This window comes from Meles meles, chromosome 20, assembly GCF_922984935.1.
Source record: "Meles meles chromosome 20, mMelMel3.1 paternal haplotype, whole genome shotgun sequence".
Classification (NCBI taxonomy): Eukaryota; Metazoa; Chordata; class Mammalia; order Carnivora; family Mustelidae; genus Meles; species Meles meles.
Genome location: NC_060085.1, coordinates 42,469,107 through 42,471,644, shown reverse-complemented (window position 1 = coordinate 42,471,644; position 2,538 = coordinate 42,469,107). Strand labels below are relative to the sequence as shown.

General features: G+C 35.4%; 1 non-coding gene across 1 annotated transcript; it reads left to right on the top strand.

Moving 5' to 3' along the window:
- The first annotated feature begins 1,242 nt into the window (after positions 1–1,242).
- On the top strand, positions 1,243–1,349 carry LOC123933295. The gene has a single exon (XR_006816544.1). It is a non-coding gene; the product is annotated as a U6 spliceosomal RNA (small nuclear RNA).
- Positions 1,350–2,538: the final 1,189 nt, after the last annotated feature.

Genomic DNA, 2,538 nt, shown 5'->3' with positions numbered 1-2,538 from the left:
AGACCTAGAAAACAATTTAAAGTAATTTCTCTTCAGTAAAACACAGTCCATACCTATTTTTTTAAATCAACTATTCCACTTAATCTAGGGTATTAAAGACAGATTTTATATTTATGTAATAGCAAAGCTTGCAATATCTATTCTCCTATAATTAAAAACCATTGGCTGTTTGCATTTAAGTCTTTTCTAATGAGTCAGGATTAAGAATCTAGGTTGTGTCCATAATTTAACTTAATTATATTTCCTTCCACAGTAATATGAAAACAGATCCTCTAACTGTAAATTATTTTTGACGAATCCTCAAGCAGACTGAAACACCAAAGCAACAAAGATCTTGATTTAACATCTATGAAATGTTCTTTAGAACTCCAGATATTGCCATATCTAAAATTTTTAATATATTCTTTGAATAAATACTTTGCTGTTTTGCATTATGATGCCATGACACAAATTCACTTGATACCTCTTCCTCTGTGTGTGAACAGTGTCAATCATGTGCCAAATTTATGTCTACTGCAACTGACGAGCTATCTTTTTACTGACACATCTGTTAGATGGAATGTTTAGTTGATCAAAAGGCATCATGTAGAGTAGAATAGTACAATATTAAATGAGCATGATGTCAAGCCAGTCCAGAAAAAGATCACATAAATATTAGACTAAAAAGAACTTTGACTCAGGAGAAATAATCGTTGTTGGATTAGTAAACAGTTGGAAACTGCTGGAATTGGAAGGTTAACTAAGCACCTTGTGGGGAAAAAGTGAGTTCAATCCAGTCCCTTTTCAAGTGTATAACCAATACTCTTAGCTGCCCCTCCAATACAAAATAATTGAGAGCCAATCGACAACCATGAAATAAGCCTTCTGAACAATATGTGTACAGTGAAAATCTATGAAGTTTCATGTATTCATTCAGCAAATACTTAATTTAGAAAGCTAGGAAATACAATTATAAATAGATATTATCTCTGCCCTCACAAGGCCTATAATTTAGTACGGCTCTAAGCAAGTAAGAACATTATTATAAGAATGCTCACTTTAGGGGCGCCTAGGTGGCTCAGTGGGTTAAGCCGCTGCCTTCGGCTCAGGTCATGATCTCAGGTCCTGGGATCGGGCTCTCTGCTCAGCAGGGAGCCTGCTTCCCTCTCTCTCTCTCTCTCTCTCTGCCTGCCTCTCTGTCTACTTGTGATCTCTCTCTGTCAAATAAAAAAAAAAAATTAAAAACATAAAAAAAAAAAAAGAATGCTCACTTTAGCAGTACATGCACGAAAATGGGAATGGTAGAGAAAAGAGCAGTAGGGTCCCTGAGCAGGGATGACAGGCAAATTTGTGAAGGCTTGCACATTTTCAAAAACTTCACTCTCAAAAATTTGTTATAGAAATTAATATTAAAATTTAATATTAAAATATTAAATTAATATTAATATAGAATATTAAAATTAAATTAATATTACCAAGGGCTATGGTATAGGTACAAACATAATGTGATATAAGCTGCATTTTCATGCTGTTCAAGAAAACCACTTTCATATAAATACATAGGTTGAAGGTGAAAAAATGGAAATAAATTTACCATCCAAACACTAATTAGAAAGGAAAATGTGAGGATGGCTACAACAAATAACACAGGAAATAACAATTGTTTGTGGGAATGTGGAGAAACTGGAATCTTCATACATTGCTGGAATGTAAAATGATGCAGCTTCTTTGCAAAACGGTTTAGCAGCTTCTCATAAAGTTAAATACAGAGTCACCACATGACCCAGCAATTTCAGTCCTAAGTATATGCCAAAGAGAAATGGAAACATATGCACATGAAATGCACAAGGGCATTATTTATAATAATCAAAAAGTGGAAAGAGCCCAAATGCCCAGCAGTTGATGAATGGATAAATCAATGTGGCATACCCAAATGGGGTAGGCAGAATAACGATCCCTAAATATGACCATACCCTAACCCAAGAAACCTGTGAATATGTAATCTTACATGGCAGAAGGGACTTTCCAAATGTGAATAAATTATGGGCTTTGAGATGGGGAGGTTAATCCTGAAAGATCAAGATGCCCAACGTAATCACAAGGCTACTTATATTTGGAAGGTGGAGAGAGAAGAGGCAGTCACAGAAACTCCATGTGAGAATGCCACCTGCTTTTGTTGGCTTTGAAAATTGGAGAGAAGCCATAAACCAAGCACTGGAGAAGGTCTCTAAAAGATGGAAAAGACAAGGATGTGGATTCTCCCCAGCATTCGGAAAGGAATGCAGCCCTGCCAACATTTTGATTTTAACAAGGTGAGACTTGTATTGAGTTTCTAATCAATAGAACTGTTGGATAATAAATTTATATTGCTTCGAGCCACTAGATTTCTGGTAACTTGTGATATCAGCCAGAGGAAACAAATGTGTTATTCAATGGAATAGTATTCAGCTATGAAAATAAATGAGTATTGGCACGTGTTACAGCATGGGGGAAGACTGAAAAACGTATGCTAAGTGAAATAAGCCAGTAACAAAGACCACATACTGTATAATTCTACTT